Source organism: Melospiza melodia, chromosome 4 (assembly GCF_035770615.1).
Source record: "Melospiza melodia melodia isolate bMelMel2 chromosome 4, bMelMel2.pri, whole genome shotgun sequence".
Taxonomy (NCBI): Eukaryota; Metazoa; Chordata; class Aves; order Passeriformes; family Passerellidae; genus Melospiza; species Melospiza melodia.
Window position 1 is genome coordinate 30,640,438 of NC_086197.1, and position 26,978 is coordinate 30,667,415.

Here is a 26,978-nt window from a genome sequence, read left to right on the forward strand (position 1 = left end):
CCAGAAGCGGGGCAGCTTACTTTTGTTTGCCAGGGAAACGGGCCGAGCTTTGTGTCAGGGGGCCTATGGCTGGGAGTGACCGGCTGGCTCCTGAAAAGCTACGATAGGCAGGATGGTGACCAGACCCATGGTGGCACCAGTGCCATGTTCGGCTGATTTCATAGTACCAAGTGGCTCCTGCAATCTGCCATCAAAAAGTCGGCAGGAGAGTTTTGTTTTCCAGGGAAAAGCGCCGTTGTTTGTGTCTGCGGGCCTGTGGCTGGAGTGACCGGCTGGCTAATTAGAATCCATGATACGCAGCATGGTTCCCAGACCCAAGGTGGCACCAGTGCCAAGTCGGGCTGGTTTGATAGTACCAAGTGGTTCCTGCAATCTGCCATCAAAAAGTTGGCAGGCGAGTTTTGTTTTCCAGGGAAAAGCGTCGTTGTTTGTGTTTGGGGGCCTGTGGCTGGGAGTGGCCGGCTGGCTCCTTAGAATCCACGATACGCAGCATGGTTCCCAGACCAGAGGTGGCACCAGTGCCAAGTCGGGCTGGTTTGATAGTACCAAGTGGCTCCTGCAATCTGCCATCCAGAAGCGGGGCAGCTTACTTTTGTTTGCCAGGGAAACGGGCCGGGCTTTCTGTCTCGGGGCCTATGGCAGGGAGTGACCGGCTGGCTCCTGAAAAGCTACGATAGGCAGGATGGTGACCAGACCCATGGTGGCACCAGTGCCAAGTTGGGCTGGTTTGATAGTACCAAGTGGCTCCTGCAATCTGCCATCAAAAAGTTGGCAGGCGAGTTTTGTTTTCCAGGGAAAAGCGCCATTGTTTGTGTTTGGGGACCTGTGGTTGGGAGTGCCCGGCTGGCTCCTTAGAAACCACGATACGCAGCATGGTTACCAGACAAGAGGTGCCACCAGTGCCAAGTTGTGCTGGTTTGATACTACCAAGTGGTTCCTGCAATCTGCCATCCAGAAGCGGGGCAGCTTACTTTTGTTTGCCACGGAAACGGGCCGTTGTTTGTGTTTGGGGGCCTGTGGCTGGGAGTGGCCGACTGGCTCCTTAGAATCCATTATACGCAGGATGGGTCCCAGACCAGAGGTGGCACCAGTGCCAAGTCGGGCTGGTTTGATAGTACCAAGTGGCTCCTGCAATCTGCCATCCAGAAGCGGGGCAGCTTACTTTTGTTTGCCAGGGAAACGGGCCGAGGTTTGTGACTGGGGACCTATGGCTGGGAGTGACCGGCTGGCTCCTGAAAAGTTACGATAGGCAGGATTGTGACCAGACCCATGGTGGCACCAGTGCCAAGTTGGGCTGGTTTGATAGTACCAAGTGGCTCCTGTAATCTGCCATCAAATAGTTGGTAGGCGAGTTTTGTTTTCCAGGGAAAAGCGCCGTTGTTTGTGTTTGGGGGCCTGTGGTAGGGAGTGGCCGGCTGGCTAATTAGAATCCACGATACGCAGGATGGTTCCCAGACCAGAGGTGGCACCAGTGCCAAGACGGGCTAGTTTGATGGTGCAAAGTGGCTCCTGCAATCTGCCATCCAGAAGCGGGGTAGCTTACTTTTGTTTGCCAGGGAAACGGGCCGAGGTTTTTCTCTGGGGGCCTATGGCGGGGAGTGACCGGCTGGCTCCTGAAAAGATAAGATAGGCAGGATGGTGACCAGACCCATGGTGGCACCAGTGCCAAGTTGGGCTGATTTGATAAAACCAAGTGGTTCCTGCAATCTGCCATCAAAAAGTTGGCAGGAGAGTTTTGTTTTCCAGGGAAAAGCGCCGTTGTTTGTGTTTGGGGGCGTGTGGCTGGGAGTGGCCGGCTGGCTCCTTAGAATCCACGATACGCAGCATGGTATCCAGACCCAAGGTGGCACCAGTGCCAAGTTTTGCTGGTTTGATAGTACCAAGTGGTTCCTGCAATCTGCCATCCAGAAGCAGGGCAGCTTACTTTTGTTTGCCAGGGAAACGGGCCGAGGTTTTTGTCTGGGGGCCTATGGCTGGGAGTGACCGGCTGGCTCCTGAAAAGCTACGATAGGCAGGATGGTGACCAGACCCATGGTGGCACCAGTGCCAAGTTGGGCTGATTTGATAGTACCAAGTGGCTCCTGCAATCTGCCGTCAAAATTTGGCAGGCGAGTTTTTATTTTCCAGGGAAAAGCGCCGTTGTTTGTGTTTGGGGGACTGTGGCTGGGAGTGGCCGGCTGGCTGCTTAGAATCCACGATACGCAGGATGGTTCCCAGACCCAAGGTGGCACCAGTGCCAAGTCGGGCTAGTATGATGGTGCAAAGTGGCTCCTGCAATCTGCCATCCAGAAGCGGGGCAGCTTACTTTTGTTTGCCAGGGAAACGGTCCGAGCTTTGTGTCTCGGGGCCTATGGCTGGGAGTGACCGGCTGGCTCCTGAAAAGCTACGATAGGCAGGATGGTGACCAGACCCATGGTGGCACCAGTGCCAAGTTGGGCTGGTTTGATAGTACCAAGTGGCTCCTGCAATCTGCCATCAAAATGTCGACAGGCGAGTTTTGTTTTCCGGGGAAAAGCGCCGTTGTTTGTGTTTGGGGGCCTGTGGCTGGGAGTGGCCGGCTGGCTCCTTAGAATCCACGATACGCAGGATGGTTCCCAGACCTGAGGTGGCACCAGTGCCAAGTCGGGCTGGTTTTATAGTACCAAGTGCGTCCTGCAATCTGCCATCCAGAAGCGGGGCAGCTTACTTTTGTTTGCCAGGGAAACGGGCCGAGCTTTGTGTCAGGGGGCCTATGGCTGGGAGTGACCGGCTGGCTCCTGAAAAGCTACGATAGGCAGGATGGTGACCAGACCCATGGTGGCACCAGTGCCATGTTCGGCTGATTTCATAGTACCAAGTGGCTCCTGCAATCTGCCATCAAAAAGTCGGCAGGCGAGTTTTGTTTTCCAGGGAAAAGCGCCGTTGTTTGTGTCTGCGGGCCTGTGGCTGGAGTGACCGGCTGGCTCCTTAGAATCCACGATACGCAGCATGGTTCCCAGACCCAAGGTGGCACCAGTGCCAAGTCGGGCTGGTTTGATAGTACCAAGTGGTTCCTGCAATCTGCCATCAAAAAGTTGGCAGGCGAGTTTTGTTTTCCAGGGAAAAGCGTCGTTGTTTGTGTTTGGGGGCCTGTGGCTGGGAGTGGCCGGCTGGCTCCTTAGAATCCACGATACGCAGGATGGTTCCCAGACCCAAGGTGGCACCAGTCCCAAGTTGGGCTGGTTTGATTGTACCAAGTGGTTCCTGCAATCTGCCATCCAGAAGCGGGGCAGCTTACTTTTGTTTGCCAGGGAAACGGGCCGAGGTTTGTGTCTGGGGGCCTATGGCTGGGAGTGACCGGCTGGCTCCTGAAAGGCTACGATAGGCAGGATGGTGACCAGACCCATGGTGGCACCAGTGCCAAGTTGGGCTGGTTTGATAGTACCAAGTGGCTCCTGCAATCTGCCATCAAAAACTTGGCAGGCAAGTTTTGTTTCCCAGGGAAAAGCGCCGTTGTTTGTGTTTGGGGGCCTGTGGCTGGGAGTGGCCGGCTGGCTAATTAGAATCCACGACAGGCAGGATGGTTCCCAGACCAGAGGTGACACCAGTGCCAAGTCGGGCTAGTTTGATGGTGAAAAGTGGCTCCTGCAATCTGCCATCCAGAAGCGGGTTAACTTACTTTTGTTTGCCAGGGAAAAGGGCCGAGGTTTTTGTCTGGGGGCCTATGGCTGGGAGTGACCGGCTGTCTCCTGAAAAGCTACGATAGGCAGGATGGTGACCAGACCCATGGTGGCACCAGTGCCAAGTTGGGCTGGTTTGATAGTACCAAGTGGCTCCTGCAATCTGCCATCAAAAAGTTGGCAGGCGAGTTTGTTATCCAGGGAAAAGCGCCGTTGTTTTTGTTTGGGGGCCTGTGGCTGGGAGTGGCCGGATGGCTAATTAGAATCCACGATACGCAGCATGGTTCCCAGACCTGAGGTGGCACCAGTGCCAAGTTGGGCTGGTTTGATACTACCAAGTGCGTCCTGCAATCTGCCATCCAGAAGCGGGGCAGCTTACTTTTGTTTGCCAGGGAAACGGGCCGAGGTTTTGTCTGGGGGCCTATGGCAGGGAGTGACCGGCTGGCTCCTGAAAAACTACGATAGGCAGGATGGTGACCAGACCCATGGTGGCACCAGTGCCAAGTTGGGCTGGTTTGATAGTACCAAGTGGCTCCTGCAATCTGCCATCAAAATGTTGGCAGGCGAGTTTTGTTTTCCATGGAAAAGCGCCGTTGTTTGTGTTTGGGGGCCTGTGGCTGGGAGTGGCCGGCTGGCTCCTTAGAATCCAAAATACGCAGGATGGTTCCCAGACCTGAGGTGGCACCAGTGCCAAGTTGGGCTGGTTTGATTGTAGCAAATGGTTCCTGCAATCTACCATCCAGAAGCGGGGCAGCTTACTTTTGTTTGCCAGGGAAACGGGCCGAGCTTTGTGTCTGGGGGCCTATGGCTGGGAGTGACCGGCTGGCTCCTGAAAAGCTACGATAGGCAGGATGGTGACCAGACCCATGGTGGCACCAGTGCCAAGTTGGGCTGGTTTGATAGTACCAAGTGGCTCCTGCAATCTGCCATCAAAATGTTGGCAGGCGAGTTTTGTTTTCCAGGGAAAAGCGCCGTTGTTTGTGTCTGCGGGCCTGTGGCTGGAGTGGCCGGCTGGCTCCTTAGAATCCACAATACGCAGCATGGTTCCCAGACCCAAGGTGGCACCAGTGCCAAGTTGGGCTGGTTTGATAGTACCAAGTGGTTCCTGCAATCTGCCATCAAAAAGTTGTCAGGCGAGTTTTGTTTTCCAGGGAAAATCGCCGTTGTTTTTGTTTGGGGGCCTGTGGCTGGGAGTGGCCGGCTGGCTCCTTAGGATCCACGATACCCAGGATGGTTCCCAGACCAGAGGTGGCACCAGTACCAAGTCGGGCTGGTTTGATAATAACAAGTGGATCCTGCAATCTGCCATCCAGAAGCGGGGCAGCTTACTTTTGTTTGCCAGGGAAACGGGCCGAGCTTTGTGTCTGGGGGCCTATGGCTGGGAGTGACCGGCTGGCTCCTGAAAAGCTACGATAGGCAGGATGGTGACCAGATCCATGGTGGCACCAGTGCCAAGTTGGGCTGGTTTGATAGTACCAAGTGGCTCCTGCAATCTGCCATCAAAAAGTTGGCAGGCGAGTTTTGTTTTCCAGGGAAAAGCGCCGTTGTGTGTGTTTTGGGGCCTGTGGCTGGGAGTGGCCAGCTGGCTCCTTAGAATCCACGATACGCAGGATGGTTCCCAGACCCAAGGTGGCACCAGTGCCAAGTCGGGCTGGTTTGTTAGTACCAAGTGGTTCCTGCAATCTGCCATCCAGAAGCGGGGCAGCTGAATTTTGTTTGCCAGAGAAAAAGGCTGTTGTTTGTGTTTCGGGGCCTGTGGCTGGCAGTGGATGGCTGGCTCCTGAAAATCCATGATACGCAGCATGGTTCCCAGACCCAAGGTGGCACCAGTGCCAAGTAGGGCTGGTTTCATAGTACCCAGTGGCTCCTGCAATCTGCCATCCAGAAGAGGGGCACTTGAATTTTGTTTTCCAGAGAAAAGGGCCGTGGTTTGTGTTTGGGGCCTATGGCTGAGAGTGACCGGCTGGCTCCTGAAAAGCTACGATAGGCAGGATGGTGACCAGACCGATGGTGGCACCAGTGCCAAGTCGGGCTGGTTTGATAATACTAAATAGCTCCTGCAATCTGCCATCCAGACGCGGGGCAGCGGATTTGTGCTTGCTGGAGAAAAGTTCCGTGGGTTTTTTTTGGGGGTATATGGCTGGACGTTGCCGGCTGACTCCTTAAAAACATCGATACGCAGGATGGTTCCCTGACCCAAGGTGGCATCACTGCCAAGTCGGGCTGTTTTCGTAGTACCAAGTGCGTCCTGCAATTTGCCATCCAGAAGAGGGGCAGTTGAGTTTTGTTTACCAGAGAAAAGGGCCGTGGTTTGTGTTTTGGGGCATATGGCTGAGAGTGGCCGGCTGGCGCCTGAAAATCCACGATAGGCAGGATGGTTCCCAGAGCCAAGGTGGCACCAGTGCCATGTTGGCCTGGTTTGATAGTACCATGTGGCTCCTGCAATCTGCCATCCAGAAGCGGGGCAGCTTACTTTTGTTTGCCAGGGAAACGGGCCGAGGTATTTGTCTGGGGGCCTATGGCTGGGAGTGACCGGCTGGCTCCTGAAAAGCTACGATAGGCAGGATGGTGACCAGACCCATGGTGGCACCAGTGCCAAGTTGGGCTGGTTTGATAGTACCAAGTGGCTCCTGCAATCTGCCATCAAAAAGTTGGCAGGCGAGTTTTGTTTTCCAGGGTAACGCGCCGTTGTTTTTGTTTAGAGGCCTGTGGCTGGGAGTGTCCGCCTGTCCTCTTAGAATCTACGTTACGCAGCATGGTTCCCAGAGCCAAGGTGGCACCAGTGCCAAGTTGGGCTGGTTTGATAGTAGCAAGTGGTTCCTGCAATCTGCCATCCAGAAGAGGGGCAGCTTACTTTTGTTTGCCAGGGAAACGGGCCGAGGTATTTCTCTGGGGGCCTATGGCAGGGAGTGACCGGCCGGCTCCTGAAAAGCTAAGATAGGCAGGATGTTTACCAGACCCATGATGGCACCAGTGCCAAGTTGGGCTAATTTGATACTACCAAGTGGCTCCTGCAATCTGCCATCCAGAATCGGGGGTGCTTACTTTTGTTTTCCAGGGAAACGGGCCGAGGTTTGTGTCTGGGGGTTTATGGCTGGGAGTGACCGGCTGGCTCCTGAAAAGCTACGATAGGCAGGATGGTGACCAGACCCATGGTGGCACCAGTGCCAAGTTGGGCTGGTTTGATAGTACCAAGTGGCTCCTGCAATCTGCCATCAAAATGTTGGCAGGCGAATTTTGTTTTCCAGGGAAAAGCGCCGTTGTTTGTGTTTGGGCGCCTGTGGCACGGAGTGGCCGGGTGGCTGCTTAGAATCCACGATACGCAGGATGGTTCCCAGACCCAAGGTGGCACCAGTGCCAAGTCGGGCTGTTTTGACACTACCAAGTGGTTCCTGCAATCTGCCATCCAGAATCGGGGCAGCTTAATTTTGTTTGCCAGGGAAACGGTCCGAGGTTTGTGATGGGGGCCTATGGCTGGGAGTGACCGGCTGGCTCCTGAAATGGTACAATTGGCAGGATGGTTCCCAGACCCATAGTGGCACCAGTGCCAAGTTGGGATGATTTGATAGTACCAAGTGGCTCCTGCAATCTGCCATCAAAATGTTGGCAGGCGAGTTTTGTTTTCCAGGGAAAAGCGCCGTTGTTTGTATTTGGGGGCCTGTGGCTGGGAGTGGCCGCCTGGCGCCTTAGAATCTACGTTACGCAGCATGGTTCCCAGACTCAAAGTGGCACCAGTGTCATGTTGGGCTGGTTTGATAGTACCAAGTGGCTCCTGCAATCTGCCATCCAGAAGCGGGGTAGCTTACTTTTGTTTGCCAGGGAAACGGGCAGAGCTTTCTGTCTGGGGGCCTATGGTTGGGAGTAACCGGCTGGCTCCTGAAAAGCTACGATAGGCAGGATGGTTCCCAGATCCAAGATGGCACCAGTGCCAAGTCGGGGTGGTTTGATGGTGCAAAGTGGCTCCTGCAATCTGCCATCCTGACGCGGGGCAGCGGATTTTTGTTTCCAAGAGAAATGGTCCGTGGTTTGTTTTTGGGGCTATATGGCTGGGCGTGGCCTGCTGGCTCCTTAAAAAGCTACGATAGGCAGGATGGTTCCCTGACACAAGGTGGCACCAGTGCCAAGTCGGGCGGTATTCGTAGTACAAAGTGCGTCCTAAAATTTGCCATCCAGAAGAGGGGCAGTTGAGTTTTGTTTACCAGAGAAAAGGGCCGTGGTTTGTTTTTGGGGGCATATGGCTGATAGTGGCCGTCTGGCCCCTGAAAATCCACGATAGGCAGGATGGTTCCCAGACCAGAGGTGGCACCAGTGCCAAGTCGGGCTGGTTTGATAGTACTAAATAGCACCTGCAATCTGCCATGCAGAAGCGGGGCAGCTTACTTTTGTTTGCCAGGGAAACGGGCCGAGGTTTGTGTCTGGGGGCCTATGGCTGGGAGTGACCGGCTGGCTCCTGAAAAGCTACGATAGGCAGGATGGTTACCAGACCCATGGTGGCACCAGTGCCAAGTTGGGCTGGTTTGATAGTACCAAGTGGCTCCTGCAATCTGCCATCAAAAAGTTGTCAGGCGAGTTTTGTTTTCCAGGGAAAAGCGCCGTTGTTTGTGTTTGGGGGACTGTGGCTGGGAGTGGCCGGCTGGCTCCTTAGAACACACGATACGCAGGATGGTTCCCAGACCCACGGTGGCACCAGTGCCACGTCGGGCTGGTTTGATGGTGAAAAGTGGCTCCTGCAATCTGCCATCCTGAAGCGGGGTAGCTTACTTTTGTGTGCCAGGGAAACGGGCCGAGGTTTATGACTGGGGGCCTAGGGCTAGGAGTGACCGGCTGGCTCCTGAAAAGCAACAATAGGCAGGGTGGTTCCCAGACCCAAGGTGGCACCAGTGCCAAGTTGGGCTGGTTTGATGGTACCAACTGCCTCCTGCAATCTGCCATCTAAAAGTTGTCAGGCGAGTTTTGTTTTCCAGGGAAAAGCGCCGTTGATTTTGTTTGGAGGCCTGTGGCTGGCAGTGGCTGCCTGTCGTCTTAGAATCCGGGTTACGCAGCATGGTTCCCAGAGCCAAGGTGGCACCAGTGCCAAGTTGGGCTGATTTGATGGTGCAAAGTGGCTCCTGCAATCTGCCATCCAGAAGTGCGGTAGCTTACTTTTGTGTGCCAGGGAAACAGGCCGAGCTTTGTGTCTGGGGGCCTATGGCTGGGAGTGACCGGCTGGCTCCTGAAAAGCTACGATAGGCAGGATGGTGACCAGACCCATGGTGGCACCAGTGCCAAGTTGGGCTGGTTTGATAGTACCAAGTGGCTCCTGCAATCTGCCATCAAAAAGTTGGCAGGCGAGTTTTGTTTTCCAGGGAAAAGCGCCGTTGTGTGTGTTTTGGGGCCTGTGGCTGGGAGTGGCCAGCTGGCTCCTTAGAATCCACGATACGCAGGATGGTTCCCAGACCCAAGGTGGCACCAGTGCCAAGTCGGGCTGGTTTGTTAGTACCAAGTGGTTCCTGCAATCTGCCATCCAGAAGCGGGGCAGCTGAATTTTGTTTGCCAGAGAAAAAGGCTGTTGTTTGTGTTTCGGGGCCTGTGGCTGGCAGTGGACGGCTGGCTCCTGAAAATCCATGATACGCAGCATGGTTCCCAGACCCAAGGTGGCACCAGTGCCAAGTAGGGCTGGTTTCATAGTACCCAGTGGCTCCTGCAATCTGCCATCCAGAAGAGGGGCAGTTGAGTTTTGTTTTCCAGAGAAAAGGGCCATGGTTTGTGTTTGGGGCCTATGGCTGAGAGTGACCGGCTGGCTCCTGAAAAGCTACGATAGGCAGGATGGTGACCAGACCCATGGTGGCACCAGTGCCAAGTCGGGCTGGTTTGATAATACTAAATAGCTCCTGCAATCTGCCATCCAGACGCGGGGCAGCGGATTTTTGCTTGCTGGAGAAAAGTTCCGTGGGTTTTTTTTGGGGGTATATGGCTGGACGTTGCCGGCTGACTCCTTAAAAACATCGATACGCAGGATGGTTCCCTGACCCAAGGTGGCATCACTGCCAAGTTGGGCTGTTTTCGTAGTACCAAGTGCGTCCTGCAATTTGCCATCCAGAAGAGGGGCAGTTGAGTTTTGTTTACCAGAGAAAAGGGCCGTGGTTTGTGTTTGGGGGCATATGGCTGAGAGTGGCCGGCTGGCGCCTGAAAATCCACGATAGGCAGGATGGTTCCCAGAGCCAAGGTGGCACCAGTGCCATGTTGGCCTGGTTTGATAGTACCATGTGGCTCCTGCAATCTGCCATCCAGAAGCGGGGCAGCTTACATTTGTTTGCCAGGGAAACGGGCCGAGGTATTTGTCTGGGGGCCTATGGCTGGGAGTGACCGCCTGGCTCCTGAAAAGCTACGATAGGCAGGATGGTGACCAGACCCATGGTGGCACCAGTGCCAAGTTGGGCTGGTTTGATAGTACCAAGTGGCTCCTGCAATCTGCCATCCAGAAGCGGGGTAGCTTACTTTTGTTTGCCAGGGAAACGGGCAGAGCTTTCTGTCTGGGGGCTATGGTTGGGAGTAACCGGCTGGCTCCTGAAAAGCTACGATAGGCAGGATGGTTCCCAGATCCAAGATGGCACCAGTGCCAAGTCGGGGTGGTTTGATGGTGCAAAGTGGCTCCTGCAATCTGCCATCCTGACGCGGGGCAGCAGATTTTTGTTTCCAAGAGAAATGGTCCGTGGTTTGTTTTTGGGGCTATATGGCTGGGCGTGGCCTGCTGGCTCCTTAAAAAGCTACGATAGGCAGGATGGTTCCCTGACCCAAGGTGGCACCAGTGCCAAGTCGGGCGGTATTCGTAGTACAAAGTGCGTCCTAAAATTTGCCATCCAGAAGAGGGGCAGTTGAGTTTTGTTTACCAGAGAAAAGGGCCGTGGTTTGTTTTTGGGGGCATATGGCTGATAGTGGCCGTCTGGCCCCTGAAAATCCACGATAGGCAGGATGGTTCCCAGACCAGAGGTGGCACCAGTGCCAAGTCGGGCTGGTTTGATAGTACTAAATAGCACCTGCAATCTGCCATGCAGAAGCGGGGCAGCTTACTTTTGTTTGCCAGGGAAACGGGCCGAGGTTTGTGTCTGGGGGCCTATGGCTGGGAGTGACCGGCTGGCTCCTGAAAAGCTACGATAGGCAGGATGGTGACCAGACCCATGGTGGCACCAGTGCCAAGTTGGGCTGGTTTGATAGTACCAAGTGGCTCCTGCAATCTGCCATCAAAAAGTTGTCAGGCCAGTTTTGTTTTCCAGGGAAAAGCGCCGTTGTTTGTGTTTGGGGGACTGTGGCTGGGAGTGGCCGGCTGGCTCCTTAGAACACACGATACGCAGGATGGTTCCCAGACCCAAGGTGGCACCAGTGCCAAGTCGGGCTGGTTTGATGGTGAAAAGTGGCTCCTGCAATCTGCCATCCTGAAGCGGGGTAGCTTACATTTGTATGCCAGGGAAACGGGCCGAGGTTTATGACTGGGGGCCTAGGGCTAGAAGTGACCGGCTGGCTCCTGAAAAGCAACAGTAGGCAGGATGGTTCCCAGACCCAAGGTGGCACCAGTGCCAAGTTGGGCTGGTTTGATGGTACCAACTGGCTCCTGCAATCTGCCATCTAAAAGTTGTCAGGCGAGTTTTGTTTTCCAGGGAAAAGCGCCGTTGATTTTGTTTGGAGGCCTGTGGCTGGCAGTGGCTGCCTGTCGTCTTAGAATCCGGGTTACGCAGCATGGTTCCCAGAGCCAAGGTGGCACCAGTGTCAAGTTGGGCTGTTTTGATAGTACCAAGTGGTTCCTGCAATCTGCCATCCAGAAGCGGGGCAGCTTACTTTTGTTTGCCAGGGAAACGGGCCGAGGTATTTGTCTGGGGACCTATGGCTGGGAGTGACCGGCTGGCTCCTGAAAAGCTACGATAGGCAGGATGGTTCCCTGACCCAAGGTGGCACCAGTGCCAAGTCGGGCGGTTTTCGTAGTACAAAGTGCGTCCTAAAATTTGCCATCCAGAAGAGGGGCAGTTGAGTTTTGTTTACCAGAGAAAAGCCCGTGGTTTGTTTTTGGGGGCATATGGCTGATAGTGGCCGTCTGGCCCCTGAAAATCCACGATAGGCAGGATGGTTCCCAGACCAGAGGTGGCACCAGTGCCAAGTCGGGCTGGTTTGATAGTACTAAATAGCACCTGCAATCTGCCATGCAGAAGCGGGGCAGCTTACTTTTGTTTGCCAGGGAAACGGGCCGAGGTTTGTGTCTGGGGGCCTATGGCTGGGAGTGACCGCCTGGCTCCTGAAAAGCTACGATAGGCAGGATGGTTACCAGACCCATGGTGGCACCAGTGCCAAGTTGGGCTGGTTTGATAGTACCAAGTGGCTCCTGCAATCTGCCATCAAAAAGTTGTCAGGCCAGTTTTGTTTTCCAGGGAAAAGCGCCGTTGTTTGTGTTTGGGGGACTGTGGCTGGGAGTGGCCGGCTGGCTCCTTAGAACACACGATACGCAGGATGGTTCCCAGACCCAAGGTGGCACCAGTGCCAAGTCGGGCTGGTTTGATGGTGAAAAGTGGCTCCTGCAATCTGCCATCCTGAAGCGGGGTAGCTTACATTTGTGTGCCAGGGAAACGGGCCGAGGTTTATGACTGGGGGCCTAGGGCTAGAAGTGACCGGCTGGCTCCTGAAAAGCAACAATAGGCAGGATGGTTCCCAGACCCAAGGTGGCACCAGTGCCAAGTTGGGCTGGTTTGATGGTACCAACTGGCTCCTGCAATCTGCCATCTAAAAGTTGTCAGGCGAGTTTTGTTTTCCAGGGAAAAGCGCCGTTGATTTTGTTTGGAGGCCTGTGGCTGGCAGTGGCTGCCTGTCGTCTTAGAATCCGGGTTACGCAGCATGGTTCCCAGAGCCAAGGTGGCACCAGTGTCAAGTTGGACTGGTTTGATTGTACCAAGTGGCTCCTGCAATCTGCCATCCAGAAGCGGGGCAGCTTACTTTTGTTTGCCAGGGAAACGGGCCGAGGTATTTGTCTGGGGGCCTATGGCTGGGAGTGACCGGCTGGCTCCTGAAAAGCTACGATAGGCAGGATGGTGACCAGACCCATGGTGGCACCAGTGCCAAGTTGGGCTGGTTTGATAGTACCAAGTGGCTCCTGCAATCTGCCATCAAAAAGTTGGCAGGTCAGTTTTGTTTTCCAGGGAAAAGCGCCGTTGTTTGTGTTTGGGGGACTGTGGCTGGGAGTGGCCGGCTGGCTCCTTAGAACACAGGATACGCAGGATGGTTCCCAGACCCAAGGTGGCACCAGTGCCAAGTCGGGCTGGTTTGATAGCACCAAGTGGCTCCTGCAATCTGCCATCCAGAAGCGGGGCAGCTTACTTTTGTTTTCCAGGGAAACGGACCGAGGTTTTTTTCTGGGGGCCTATGGCTGGGAGTGACCGGCTGGCTCCTGAAAAGCTACGATAGGCAGGATGGTGACCAGACCCATGGTGGCACCAGTGCCAAGTTGGGCTGGTTTGATAGTACCAAGTGGCTCCTGCAATCTGCCATCAAAAAGTTGGCAGGCGAGTTTTGTTTTCCAGGGAAAAGCGCCGTTGTGTGTATTTTGGGGCCTGTGGCTGGGAGTGGCCAGCTGGCTCCTTAGAATCCACGATACGCAGGATGGTTCCCAGACCCAAGGTGGCACCAGTGCCAAGTCGGGCTGGTTTGTTAGTACCAAGTGGTTCCTGCAATCTGCCATCCAGAAGCGGGGCAGCTGAATTTTGTTTGCCAGAGAAAAAGGCTGTTGTTTGTGTTTCGGGGCCTGTGGCTGGCAGTGGACGGCTGGCTCCTGAAAATCCATGATACGCAGCATGGTTCCCAGACCCAAGGTGGCACCAGTGCCAAGTAGGGCTAGTTTCATAGTACCCACTGGCTCCTGCAATCTGCCATCCAGAAGAGGGGCAGTTGAGTTTTGTTTTCCAGAGAAAAGGGCCGTGGTTTGTGTTTGGGGCCTATGGCTGAGAGTGACCGGCTGGCCCCTGAAAATCCACGATAGGAAGGATGGTTCCCAGATCCAAGGTGGCAGCAGTGCCATGTTGTGCTGGTGTGATAGTCCCAAGTGGCTCCTGCAATCTGCCATCCAGAAGTGGGGCAGCTGAATTTTGTTTGCCAGAGAAAAAGGCTATGGTTTTTGTTTGGGGGCCTATGGCTGGGAGTGGCCGGCTGGCTCCTGAAAATCCATGATACGCAGCATGGTTCCCAGACCCAAGGTGGCACCAGTGCCAAGTGGGGCTGGTTTCACAGTGTCAAGTGCCTCCTGCAATCTCCCATCCAGAAGCGGGGCAGCTGAGTTTTGTTTGCCTGTGAAACGGGCCGTTGTTTTTGATTGGGGTCTGTGGCCGAGAATGTTCAGCTGGCTCCTGACAATCCACAATACGCAGGATGGTTCCCAGACCCAAGGTGGCACCAGTGCCAAGTCTTGCTGGTTTGATAGTACCAAGTGGCTCCTGCAATCTGCCATCCAGAAGCGGTGCAGCTGAGTTTTGTTTGCCAGAGGAAAGGGCCGTGGGTTGTGTTTGGGGGCATATGGCTGGGAGTGGCCGGCTGTCTCATTAAAAAGATCGATACGCAGGATGGTTCCCAGACCCAAGGTGGCACCAGTGCCAAGTCGGGCTGTTTTTATAGTACCAAGTGCGTCCTGCAATTTGCCATCCAGAAGAGGGGCAGTTGAGTTTTGTTTGCCAGAGAAAAGCGCCGTTGTTTGTGTTTGGGGGCTTGTGGCTGGGAGTGGCCGACTGGCGCCTTAGAATCTGCGATACGCAGCATGGTTCCCAGACCCAAGGTGGCACCAGTTCCAAGTTGGGCTGGTTTGATAGTACCAAGTGGCTCCTGCAATCTGCCATCCAGAAGCGGGGCAGCTTACTTTTGTTTGCCAGGGAAACGGGCCGAGGTTTGTGTTTGGGGGCCTATGGCTGGGAGTGACCGGCTGGCTCCTGGAAAGCTACAATAGGCAGGATGGTGACCAGACCCATGGTGGCACCAGTGCCAAGTTGGGCTGGTTTGATAGTACCAAGTTGCTCCTGCAATCTGCCATCAAAAAGTTGGCAGGCGAGTTTTGTTTTCCAGGGAAAAGCGCCGTTGTTTGTGTTTGGGGGCCTGTGGCTGGGAGTGGCCGGCTGGCTCCTTAGAATCCACGATACGCAGGATGGTTCCCAGACCCAAGGTGGCACCAGTGCCAAGTCGGGCTGGTTTGATACTACCAAGTGGTTCCTGCAATCTGCCATCCAGAAGCAGGGCAGCTTACTTTTGTTTGCCAGGGAAACGGGCCGTGGGTTTTGTTTGGGGGCATATAGCTGAGAGTGGCCCGCTGGCCCCTGAAAATCCACGCTAGGCAGCATGGTTCCCAGACCCAAGGTGGCACCAGTGCCAAGTCGGGCTGGTTTGATGGTGCAAAGTGGCTCCTGCAATCTGCCATCCAGAAGCGGGGCAGCTGATTTTTGTTTGCCAGAGAAAAATTCCGTGGATTGTTTTTGGGGGCATATTGCTGGGAGTGGCCGGCTGGCTCCTTAAAATGCTCGATACGCATGATGGTTCCCAGGCCCAAGGTGTCACCACTACCAAGTCGGCCTGCGGTTTTAGTATCAAGTTCATCCTGAAATTTGCCATCCAGAAGAGGGGCAGTTGAGTTTTGTTTGCCAGAGAAACGGGCCGAGGTTTCTGTTTGGGGACATATGGCTGAGAGTGGCCGGCTGGCCCCTGAAAATCCACGATACACAACATGGTTCCCAGATCCAAGGTGGCACCAGTGCCAAGTTGGGCTGGTTTGATAGTCCCAAGTGTCTCCTGCAATCTGCCATCCAGAAGCGGGGCAGCTTACTTTTGTTTGCCAGAGAAATAGGCCTAGGTTTTTGTTTGGGGGCCTGTGGCTAGGAGTGGCCTGCTGGCTCCTAAGAATCCACGATACGCAGGATGTTTACCAGACCCATGGTGGCACCAGTCCCAAGTTGGGCTGATTTGATAGTACCAAGTGGCTCCTGCAATCTGCCGTCAAAATTTGGCAGGCGAGTTTTTATTTTCCAGGGAAAAGCGCCGTTGTTTGTGTTTGGGGGCCTGTGGCTGGGAGTGGCTGCCTGTCGTCTTAGAATCCGGGTTACGCAGCATGGTTCCCAGAGCCAAGGTGGCACCAGTGCCAAGTCGGGCTAGTTTGATGGTGCAAAGTGGCTCCTGCAATCTGCCATCCAGAAGCGGGGCAGCTTACTTTTGTTTGCCAGGGAAACGGGCCGGGCTTTCTGTCTCGGGGCCTATGGCTGGGAGTGACCGGCTGGCTCCTGAAAAGCTACGATAGGCAGGATGGTGACCAGACCCATGGTGGCACCAGTGCCAAGTTGGGCTGGTTTGATAGTACCAAGTGGCTCCTGCAATCTGCCATCAAAAAGTTGGCAGGCGAGTTTTGTTTTCCAGGGAAAAGCGCCATTGTTTGTGTTTGGGGACCTGTGGTTGGGAGTGCCCGGCTGGCTCCTTAGAAACCACGATACGCAGCATGGTTACCAGACAAGAGGTGCCACCAGTGCCAAGTTGTGCTGGTTTGATACTGCCAAGTGGTTCCTGCAATCTGCCATCCTGAAACGGGGCAGCTTACTTTTGTTTGCCACGGAAACGGGCCGTTGTTTGTGTTTGGGGGCCTGTGGCTGGGAGTGGCCGACTGGCTCCTTAGAATCCACGATACGCAGGATGGGTCCCAGACCAGAGGTGGCACCAGTGCCAAGTCGGGCTGGTTTGATAGTACCAAGTGGCTCCTGCAATCTGCCATCCAGAAGCGGGGCAGCTTACTTTTGTTTGCCAGGGAAACGGGCCGAGGTTTGTGACTGGGGACCTATGGCTGGGAGTGACCGGCTGGCTCCTGAAAAGTTACGATAGGCAGGATTGTGACCAGACCCATGGTGGCACAAGTGCCAAGTTGGGCTGGTTTGATAGTACCAAGTGGCTCCTGTAATCTGCCATCAAATAATTGGTAGGCGAGTTTTGTTTTCCAGGGAAAAGCGCCGTTGTTTGTGTTTGGGGGCCTGTGGTAGGGAGTGGCCGGCTGGCTAATTAGAATCCACGATACGCAGGATGGTTCCCAGACCAGAGGTGGCACCAGTGCCAAGACGGGCTAGTTTGATGGTGCAAAGTGGCTCCTGCAATCTGCCATCCAGAAGCGGGGTAGCTTACTTTTGTTTGCCAGGGAAACGGGCCGAGCTTTTTGTCTGGGGGCCTATGGCTGGGAGTGACCGGCTGGCTCCTGAAAAGCTAAGATAGGCAGGATGGTGACCAGACCCATGGTGGCACCAGTGCCAAGTTGGGCTGATTTGATAAAACCAAGTGGCTCCTGCAATCTGCCATCAAAAAGTTGGCAGGAGAGTTTTGTTTTCCAGGGAAAAGCGCCGTTGTTTGTGTTTGGGGGCCTGTGGATGGGAGTGGCCGGCTGGCTCCTTAGAATCCACGATACGCAGCACGGTATCCAGACCCAAGGTGGCACCAGTGCCAAGTTTTGCTGGTTTGATAGTACCAAGTGGTTCCTGCAATCTGCCATCCAGAAGCAGGGCAGCTTACTTTTGTTTGCCAGGGAAACGGGCCGAGGTTTGTGTCTGGGGGCCTATGGCTGGGAGTGACCGGCTGGCTCCTGAAAAGCTACGATAGGCAGGATGGTGACCAGACCCATGGTGGCACCAGTCCCAAGTTGGGCTGATTTGATAGTACCAAGTGGCTCCTGCAATCTGCCGTCAAAATTTGGCAGGCGAGTTTTTATTTTCCAGGGGAAAGCGCCGTTGTTTGTGTTTGGGGGCCTGTGGCTGGGAGTGGCCGGCTGGCTGCTTAGAATCCACGATACGCAGGATGGTTCCCAGACCCAAGGTGGCACCAATGCCAAGTCGGGCTAGTATGATGGTGCAAAGTGGCTCCTGCAATCTGCCATCCAGAAGCGGGGCAGCTTACTTTTGTTTGCCAGGGAAACGGGCCGAGCTTTGTGTCAGGGGGCCTATGGCTGGGAGTGACCGGCTGGCTCCTGAAAAGCTACGATAGGCAGGATGGTGACCAGACCCATGGTGGCACCAGTGCCATGTTCGGCTGATTTCATAGTACCAAGTGGCTCCTGCAATCTGCCATCAAAAAGTCGGCAGGCGAGTTTTGTTTTCCAGGGAAAAGCGCCGTTGTTTTTGTCTGCGGGCCTGTGGGTGGGAGTGGCCGGCTGGCTCCTTAGAATCCACGATACGCAGCATGGTTCCCAGACCCAAGGTGGCACCAGTGCCAAGTTGGGCTGGTTTGATAGTACCAAGTGGCTCCTGCAATCTGCCATCAAAAAGTTGGCAGGCGAGTTTTGTTTTCCAGGGAAAAGCGTCGTTTTTTGTGTTTGGGGGCCTGTGGCTGGGAGTGGCCGGCTGGCTCCTTAGAATCCACGATACGCAGGATGGTTCCCAGACCCAAGGTGGCACCAGTCCCAAGTTGGGCTGATTTGATAGTACCAAGTGGCTCCTGCAATCTGCCGTCAAAATTTGGCAGGCGAGTTTTTATTTTCCAGGGAAAAGCGCCGTTGTTTGTGTTTGGGGGCCTGTGGCTGGGAGTGGCCGGCTGGCTGCTTAGAATCCACGATACGCAGGATGGTTCCCAGACCCAAGGTGGCACCAATGCCAAGTCGGGCTAGTATGATGGTGCAAAGTGGCTCCTGCAATCTGCCATCCAGAAGCGGGACAGCTTACTTTTGTTTGCCAGGGAAACCGTCCGAGCTTTGTGTCTCGGGGCCTATGGCTGAGAGTGACCGGCTGGTTCCTGAAAAGCTACGATAGGCAGGATGGTGACCAGACCCATGGTGGCACCAGTGCCAAGTTGGGCTGGTTTGATAGTACCAAGTGGCTCCTGCAATCTGCCATCAAAATGTCGGCAGGCGAGTTTTGTTTTCCAGGGAAAAGCGCCGTTGTTTGTGTTTGGGGGCCTGTGGCTGGGAGTGGCCGGCTGGCTCCTTAGAATCCACGATACGCAGGATGGTTCCCAGACCTGAGGTGGCACCAGTGCCAAGTCGGGCTGGTTTTATAGTACCAAGTGCGTCCTGCAATCTGCCATCCAGAAGCGGGGCAGCTTACTTTTGTTTGCCAGGGAAACGGGCCGAGCTTTGTGTCAGGGGGCCTATGGCTGGGAGTGACCGGCTGGCTCCTGAAAAGCTACGATAGGCAGGATGGTGACCAGACCCATGGTGGCACCAGTGCCATGTTCGGCTGATTTCATAGTACCAAGTGGCTCCTGCAATCTGCCATCAAAAAGTCGGCAGGCGAGTTTTGTTTTCCAGGGAAAAGCGCCGTTGTTTTTGTCTGCGGGCCTGTGGCTGGAGTGGCCGGCTGGCTCCTTAGAATCCACGATACGCAGCATGGTTCCCAGACCCAAGGTGGCACCAGTGCCAAGTTGGGCTGGTTTGATAGTACCAAGTGGTTCCTGCAATCTGCCATCAAAAAGTTGGCAGGCGAGTTTTGTTTTCCAGGGAAAAGCGTCGTTGTTTGTGTTTGGGGGCCTGTGGCTGGGAGTGGCCGGCTGGCTCCTTAGAATCCACGATACGCAGGATGGTTCCCAGACCCAAGGTGGCACCAGTCCCAAGTTGGGCTGGTTTGGTAGTACCAAGTGTTTCCTGCAATCTGCCATCCAGAAGCGTGGCAGCTTACTTTTGTTTGCCAGGGAAACGGGCCGAGGTTTGTGTCTGGGGGCCTATGGCTGGGAGTGACCGGCTGGCTCCTGAAAGGCTACGATAGGCAGGATTGTGACCAGACCCATGGTGGCACCAGTGCCAAGTTGGGCTGGTTTGATAGTACCAAGTGGCTCCTGCAATCTGCCATCAAAAAGTTGGCAGGCGAGTTTTGTTTCCCAGGGAAAAGCGCCGTTGTTTGTGTTTGGGGGCCTGTGGCTGGGAGTGGCCGGCTGGCTAATTAGAATCCACGACAGGCAGGATGGTTCCCAGACCAGAGGTGACACCAGTGCCAAGTCGGGCTAGTTTGATGGTGAAAAGTGGCTCCTGCAATCTGCCATCCAGAAGCGGGTTAACTTACTTTTGTTTGCCAGGGAAAAGGGCCGAGGTTTTTGTCTGGGGGCCTATGGCTGGGAGTGACCGGCTGTCTCCTGAAAAGCTACGATAGGCAGGATGGTGACCAGACCCATGGTGGCACCAGTGCCATGTTCGGCTGATTTCATAGTACCAAGTGGCTCCTGCAATCTGCCATCAAAAAGTTGGCAGGCGAGTTTGTTATCCAGGGAAAAGCGCCGTTGTTTTTGTTTGGGGGCCTGTGGCTGGGAGTGGCCGGATGGCTAATTAGAATCCACGATACGCAGCATGGTTCCCAGACCTGAGGTGGCACCAGTGCCAAGTTGGGCTGGTTTGATACTACCAAGTGCGTCCTGCAATCTGCCATCCAGAAGCGGGGCAGCTTACTTTTGTTTGCCAGGGAAACGGGCCGAGGTTTTGTCTGGGGGCCTATGGCAAGGAGTGACCGGCTGGCTCCTGAGAAACTACGATAGGCAGGATGGTGACCAGACCCATGGTGGCACCAGTGCCAAGTTGGGCTGGTTTGATAGTACCAAGTGGCTCCTGCAATCTGCCATCAAAATGTTGGCAGGCGAGTTTTGTTTTCCAGGGAAAAGCGCCGTTGTTTGTGTTTGGGGGCCTGTGGCTGGGAGTGGCCGGCTGGCTCCTTAGAACACACGATACGCAGGATGGTACCCAGACCTGAGGTGGCACCAGTGCCAAGTTGGGCTGGTTTGATTGTAGCAAATGGTTCCTGCAATCTACCATCCAGAAGCGGGGCAGCTTACTTTTGTTTGCCAGGGAAACGGGCCGAGCTTTGTGTCTCGGGGCCTATGGCAGGGAGTTACCGGCTGGCTCCTGAAAAGCTACGATAGGCAGGATGGTGACCAGACCCATGGTGGCACCAGTGCCATGTTCGGCTGATTTCATAGTACCAAGTGGCTCCTGCAATCTGCCATCAAAAAGTTGGCAGGCGAGTTTTGTTTTCCAGGGAAAAGCGCCGTTGTTTGTGTCTGCGGGCCTGTGGCTGGAGTGGCCGGCTGGCTCCTTAGAATCCACAATACGCAGCATGGTTCCCAGACCCAAGGTGGCACCAGTGCCAAGTTGGGCTGGTTTGATAGTACCAAGTGGTTCCTGCAATCTGCCATCAAAAAGTTGTCAGGCGAGTTTTGTTTTCCAGGGAAAATCGCCGTTGTTTTTGTTTGGGGGCCTGTGGCTGGGAGTGGCCGGCTGGCTCCTTAGGATCCACGATACCCAGGATGGTACCCAGACCAGAGGTGGCACCAGTACCAAGTCGGGCTGGTTTGATAATAACAAGTGGATCCTGCAATCTGCCATCCAGAAGCGGGGCAGCTTACTTTTGTTTGCCAGGGAAACGGTCCGAGCTTTGTGTCTGGGGGCCTATGGCTGGGAGTGACCGGCTGGCTCCTGAAAAGCTACGATAGGCAGGATGGTGACCAGACCCATGGTGGCACCTGTGCCAAGTTGGGCTGGTTTGATAGTACCAAGTGGCTCCTGCAATCTGCCATCAAAAAGTTGGCAGGCGAGTTTTGTTTTCCAGTGAAAAGCGCCGTTGTGTGTGTTTTGGGGCCTGTGGCTGGGAGTGGCCAGCTGGCTCCTTAGAATCCACGATACGCAGGATGGTTCCCAGACCCAAGGTGGCACCAGTGCCAAGTCGGGCTGGTTTGTTAGTACCAAGTGGTTCCTGCAATCTGCCATCCAGAAGCGGGGCAGCTGAATTTTGTTTGCCAGAGAAAAAGGCTGTTGTTTGTGTTTCGGGGCCTGTGGCTGGCAGTGGACGGCTGGCTCCTGAAAATCCATGATACGCAGCATGGTTCCCAGACCCAAGGTGGCACCAGTGCCAAGTCGGGCTGGTTTCATAGTACCCAGTGGCTCCTGCAATCTGCCATCCAGAAGAGGGGCAGTTGAATTTTGTTTTCCAGAGAAAAGTGCCGTGGTTTGTGTTTGGGGCCTATGGCTGAGAGTGACCGGCTGGCTCCTGAAAAGCTACGATAGGCAGGATGGTGACCAGACCGATGGTGGCACCAGTGCCAAGTCGGGCTGGTTTGATAATACTAAATAGCTCCTGCAATCTGCCATCCAGACGCGGGGCAGCGGATTTTTGCTTGCTGGAGAAAAGTTCCGTGGGTTTTTTTTGGGGGTATATGGCTGGACGTTGCCGGCTGACTCCTTAAAAACATCGATACGCAGGATGGTTCCCTGACCCAAGGTGGCATCACTGCCAAGTCGGGCTGTTTTCGTAGTACCATGTGGCTCCTGCAATCTGCCATCCAGAAGCGGGGCAGCTTACATTTGTTTGCCAGGGAAACGGGCCGAGGTATTTGTCTGGGGGCCTATGGCTGGGAGTGACCGGCTGGCTCCTGAAAATCTACGATAGGCAGGATGGTGACCAGACCCATGGTGGCACCAGTGCCAAGTTGGGCTGGTTTGATAGTACCAAGTGGCTCCTGCAATCTGCCATCAAAAAGTTGGCAGGCGAGTTTTGTTTTCCAGGGTAACGCGCCGTTGTTTTTGTTTAGAGGCCTGTGGCTGGGAGTGTCCGCCTGTCCTCTTAGAATCTACGTTACGCAGCATGGTTCCCAGAGCCAAGGTGGCACCAGTGCCAAGTTGGGCTGGTTTGATAGTAGCAAGTGGTTCCTGCAATCTGCCATCCAGAAGAGGGACAGGTAACTTTTGTTTGCCAGGGAAACGGGCCGAGGTATTTCTCTGGGGGCCTATGGCAGGGAGTGACCGGCCGGCTCCTGAAAAGCTAAGATAGGCAGGATGTTTACCAGACCCATGATGGCACCAGTGCCAAGTTGGGCTAATTTGATACTACCAAGTGGCTCCTGCAATCTGCCATCCAGAATCGGGGGTGCTTACTTTTGTTTTCCAGGGCAACGGGCCGAGGTTTGTGTCTGGGGGTTTATGGCTGGGAGTGACCGGCTGGCTCCTGAAAAGCTACGATAGGCAGGATGGTGACCAGACCCATGGTGGCACCAGTGCCAAGTTGGGCTGGTTTGATAGTACCAAGTGGCTCCTGCAATCTGCCATCAAAATGTTGGCAGGCGAGTTTTGTTTTCCAGGGAAAAGCGCCGTTGTTTGTGTTTGGGCGCCTGTGGCACGGAGTGGCCGGGTGGCTGCTTAGAATCCACGATACGCAGGATGGTTCCCAGACCCAAGGTGGCACCAGTGCCAAGTCGGGCTGTTTTGACACTACCAAGTGGCTCCTGCAATCTGCCATCCAGAATCGGGGCAGCTTAATTTTGTTTGCCATGGAAACGGTCCGAGGTTTGTGATGGGGGCCTATGGCTGGGAGTGACCGGCTGGCTCCTGAAATGGTACAATTGGCAGGATGGTTCCCAGACCCATAGTGGCACCAGTGCCAAGTTGGGATGATTTGATAGTACCAAGTGGCTCCTGCAATCTGCCATCAAAAAGCTGGCAGGCGAGTTTTGTTTTCCAGGGAAAAGCGCCGTTGTTTGTATTTGGGGGCCTGTGGCTGGGAGTGGCCGCCTGGCGCCTTAGAATCTACGTTACGCAGCATGGTTCCCAGACCCAAAGTGGCACCAGTGTCAAGTTGGGCTGGTTTGATAGTACCAAGTGGCTCCTGCAATCTGCCATCCAGAAGCGGGGTAGCTTACTTTTGTTTGCCAGGGAAACGGGCAGAGCTTTGTGTCTGGGGGCCTATGGCTGGGAGTAACCGGCTGGCTCCTGAAAAGCTACGATAGGCAGGATGGTTCCCAGATCCAAGATGGCACCAGTGCCAAGTCGGGGTGGTTTGATGGTGCAACGTGGCTCCTGCAATCTGCCATCCTGACGCGGGGCAGCGGATTTTTGTTTCCAAGAGAAATGGTCCGTGGTTTGTTTTTGGGGCTATATGGCTGGGCGTGGCCTGCTGGCTCCTTAAAAAGCTACGATAGGCAGGATGGTTCCCTGACCCAAGGTGGCACCAGTGCCAAGTCGGGCGGTTTTCGTAGTACAAAGTGCGTCCTAAAATTTGCCATCCAGAAGAGGGGCAGTTGAGTTTTGTTTACCAGAGAAAAGGTCCGTGGTTTGTTTTTGGGGGCATATGGCTGATAGTGGCCGTCTGGCGCCTGAAAATCCACGATAGGCAGGATGGTTCCCAGACCAGAGGTGGCACCAGTGCCAAGTCGGGCTGGTTTGATAGTACTAAATAGCACCTGCAATCTGCCATGCAGAAGCGGGGCAGCTTACTTTTGTTTGCCAGGGAAACGGGCCGAGGTTTGTGTCTGGGGGCCTATGGCTGGGAGTGACCGCCTGGCTCCTGAAAAGCTACGATAGGCAGGATGGTGACCAGACCCATGGTGGCACCAGTGCCAAGTTGGGCTGGTTTGATAGTACCAAGTGGCTCCTGCAATCTGCCATCAAAAAGTTGTCAGGCGAGTTTTGTTTTCCAGGGAAAAGCGCCGTTGTTTGTGTTTGGGGGACTGTTGGTGGGAGTGGCCGGCTGGCTCCTTAGAACACACGATACGCAGGATGGTTCCCAGACCCAAGGTGGCACCAGTGCCACGTCGGGCTGGTTTGATGGTGAAAAGTGGCTCCTGCAATCTGCCATCTTGAAGCGGGGCAGCTTACTTTTGTGTGCCAGGGAAACGGGCCGAGGTTTATGACTGGGGGCCTAGGGCTAGGAGTGACCGGCTGGCTCCTGAAAAGCAACAATAGGCAGGATGGTTCCCAGACCCAAGGTGGCACCAGTGCCAAGTTGGGCTGGTTTGATAGTACCAACTGGCTCCTGCAATCTGCCATCTAAAAGTTGTCAGGCGAGTTTTGTTTTCCAGGGAAAAGCGCCGTTGATTTTGTTTGGAGGCCTGTGGCTGGCAGTGGCTGCCTGTCGTCTTAGAATCCGGGTTACGCAGCATGGTTCCCAGAGCCAAGGTGGCACCAGTGCCAAGTTGGGCTGGTTTGATGGTGCAAAGTGGCTCCTGCAATCTGCCATCCAGAAGTGCGGTAGCTTACTTTTGTGTGCCAGGGAAACAGGCCGAGGTTTGTGTCTGGGGGCCTATGGCTGGGAGTGACCGGCTGGCTCCTGAAAAGCTACGATAGGCAGGATGGTGACCAGACCCATGGTGGCACCAGTGCCAAGTTGGGCTGGTTTGATAGTACCCAGTGGCTCCTGCAATCTGCCATCAAAAAGTTGGCAGGCGAGTTTTGTTTTCCAGGGAAAAGCGCCGTTGTGTGTGTTTTGGGGCCTGTGGCTGGGAGTGGCCAGCTGGCTCCTTAGAATCCACGATACGCAGGATGGTTCCCAGACCCAAGGTGGCACCAGTGCCAAGTCGGGCTGGATTGTTAGTACCAAGTGGTTCCTGCAATCTGCCATCCAGAAGCGGGGCAGCTGAATTTTGTTTGCCAGAGAAAAAGGCCGTGGTTTGTGTTTGGGGCCTATGGCTGAGAGTGACCGGCTGGCTCCTGAAAAGCTACGATAGGCAGGATGGTTCCCAGACCCAAGGTGGCACCAGTGCCAAGTTGGGCTGGTTTGATGGTAACAACTGGCTCCTGCAATCTGCCATCTAAAAGTTGTCAGGCGAGTTTTGTTTTCCAGGGAAAAGCGCCGTTGATTTTGTTTGGAGGCCTGTGGCTGGCAGTGGCTGCCTGTCGTCTTAGAATCCGGGTTACGCAGCATGGTTCCCAGAGCCAAGGTGGCACCAGTGTCAAGTTGGGCTGGTTTGATAGTACCAAGTGGCTCCTGCAATCTGCCATCCAGAAGCGGGGCAGCTTACTTTTGTTTGCCAGGGAAACGGGCCGAGGTATTTGTCTGGGGACCTATGGCTGGGAGTGACCGGCTGGCTCCTGAAAAGCTACGATAGGCAGGATGGTTCCCTGACCCAAGGTGGCACCAGTGCCAAGTCGGGCGGTTTTCGTAGTACAAAGTGCGTCCTAAAATTTGCCATCCAGAAGAGGGGCAGTTGAGTGTTGTTTACCAGAGAAAAGGGCCGTGGTTTGTTTTTGGGGGCATATGGCTGATAGTGGCCGTCTGGCCCCTGAAAATCCACGATAGGCAGGATGATTCCCAGACCAGAGGTGGCACCAGTGCCAAGTCGGGCTGGTTTGATAGTACTAAATAGCACCTGCAATCTGCCATGCAGAAGCGGGGCAGCTTACTTTTGTTTGCCAGGGAAACGGGCCGAGGTTTGTGTCTGGGGGCCTATGGCTGGGAGTGACCGCCTGGCTCCTGAAAAGCTACGATAGGCAGGATGGTGACCAGACCCATGGTGGCACCAGTGCCAAGTTGGGCTGGTTTGATAGTACCAAGTGGCTCCTGCAATCTGCCATCAAAAAGTTGGCAGGCCAGTTTTGTTTTCCAGGGAAAAGCGCCGTTGTTTGTGTTTGGGGGACTGTGGCTGGGAGTGGCCGGCTGGCTCCTGAAAAGCTACGATAGGCAGGATGGTGACCAGACCCATGGTGGCACCAGTGCCATGTTCGGCTGATTTCATAGTACCAAGTGGCTCCTGCAATCTGCCATCAAAATGTTGGCAGGCGAGTTTTGTTTTCCAGGGAAAAGCGCCGTTGTTTGTGTCTGCGGGCCTGTGGCTGGAGTGGCCGGCTGGCTCCTTAGAATCCACAATACGCAGCATGGTTCCCAGACCCAAGGTGGCACCAGTGCCAAGTTGGGCTGGTTTGATAGTACCAAGTGGTTCCTGCAATCTGCCATCAAAAAGTTGTCAGGCGAGTTTTGTTTTCCAGGGAAAATCGCCGTTGTTTTTGTTTGGGGGCCTGTGGCTGGGAGTGGCCGGCTGGCTCCTTAGGATCCACGATACCCAGGATGGTACCCAGACCAGAGGTGGCACCAGTACCAAGTCGGGCTGGTTTGATAATAACAAGTGGATCCTGCAATCTGCCATCCAGAAGCGGGGCAGCTTACTTTTGTTTGCCAGGGAAACGGTCCGAGCTTTGTGTCTGGGGGCCTATGGCTGGGAGTGACCGGCTGGCTCCTGAAAAGCTACGATAGGCAGGATGGTGACCAGACCCATGGTGGCACCAGTGCCAAGTTGGGCTGGTTTGATAGTACCAAGTGGCTCCTGCAATCTGCCATCAAAAAGTTGGCAGGCGAGTTTTGTTTTCCAGTGAAAAGCGCCGTTGTGTGTGTTTTGGGGCCTGTGGCTGGGAGTGGCCAGCTGGCTCCTTAGAATCCACGATACGCAGGATGGTTCCCAGACCCAAGGTGGCACCAGTGCCAAGTCGGGCTGGTTTGTTAGTACCAAGTGGTTCCTGCAATCTGCCATCCAGAAGCGGGGCAGCTGAATTTTGTTTGCCAGAGAAAAAGGCTGTTGTTTGTGTTTCGGGGCCTGTGGCTGGCAGTGGACGGCTGGCTCCTGAAAATCCATGATACGCAGCATGGTTCC